Source organism: Amaranthus tricolor, chromosome 12, assembly GCF_026212465.1.
Source record: "Amaranthus tricolor cultivar Red isolate AtriRed21 chromosome 12, ASM2621246v1, whole genome shotgun sequence".
NCBI classification, from domain to species: domain Eukaryota; kingdom Viridiplantae; phylum Streptophyta; class Magnoliopsida; order Caryophyllales; family Amaranthaceae; genus Amaranthus; species Amaranthus tricolor.
The window spans coordinates 26,013,582-26,015,048 of NC_080058.1; positions in this window are offsets into that span (position 1 = coordinate 26,013,582).

Genomic DNA, 1,467 nt, shown 5'->3' on the forward strand with positions numbered 1-1,467 from the left:
TTTAATTCGCGCATCTCTTCACTTCTCAAAGCGCGTGTTTCCCTTGGAATGTTGTTTAAAACCTATATTATAATATTAAAATAAAAGCTATATATTAATATAGAAACATTAGATTTTACCAATAATATATTTAATTAAGAACGTAACAAATACTTACGGCATCTATATTTTCGACTCCAAATTCCTTCACGAAATTTATAATATCGTCCATAAACTTCAGCGCGTAGTAGCCGCAGTCAACGGAAGAAGGAGGTTGTTGAAAGCACTAAGAGAAAATAGAAGTTAGTGTCAAAAACGGTTAAAAACGCATAAAATCGCAACTTAACACATAAATTCTAGAATATGACTATGATTTTCAATTCTAACAACTTCTACACAATAATATATACCAAATAGTGTTGTGTGCCAAGTTTCGCGCAAAACAAACAAAGTTTGAGCTACTTTACGCGCGGAATTGACAAAAACGCTTAAAAACGCATAAAATCGCAACTTAACTTCTAATTTCTAGCATATGACTATTATTATCAATTCTAACCATTTCAACACAATAATATATGCCAAATAGTGTTGTGTGCCAAGTTTCGTGCATAACAAACCAAGTTTGAGTACTTTACGCGCGAAATTGACAAAAACGCTTAAAAACGCATAAAATCGCAACTTAACTTCTAATTTCTAGCATATGACTATTATTATCAATTCTAACCAATTCAACACAATAATATATGCAAAATAGTGTTGTGTGCCAAGTTTCGTGCATAACAAACCATGTTTGACCTACTTTACGCGCGAAATTGACAAAAACGCTTAAAAACGCATAAAATCGCAACTTAACTTCTAATTTCTAGCATATGACTATTATTATCAATTCTAACCATTTCAACACAATAATATATGCCAAATAGTGTTGTGTGCCAAGTTTCGTGCATAACAAACCATGTTTGACCTACTTTACGCGCGAAATTGACAAATAAAAACGCGAAATTGACAACATCAAACTAGTGACCAGACCACCTTGCACGACACATGGAGACCAAACCTATGCATCCAGGACCTAGGCTAAAGTGGAAATGGAATCTTGGTACTTGGATCTAGCTATCAAGGTCCTAAAACCATTCTAACAATCCCCGTGGACTCCTAGAAGCTGAGCCGAAGGAGGGCTGGTCGACAGTTTGCTAGATCAGAATTTTGTTTAAGTGTTTGTGGTTGTTTCGTGTTCTTTTCATGATCATTTGTAGTTTTTGACTGTGTCATTAATCAAAGCTTACGCACAACATTAATCCTTGCATAACCAAGGCCTTAATCAGCCCCGGTTTCGCATCAAAACCAAGTTTGAGCTACTTTACGCGCGGAATTGACAAAAACGCTTCAAAACGCATAAAATCGCAACTTAACTTCTAATTTCTAGCATATGACTATTATTATCAATTCTAACCATTTCAACACAATAATATATGCCAAATAGTGTTG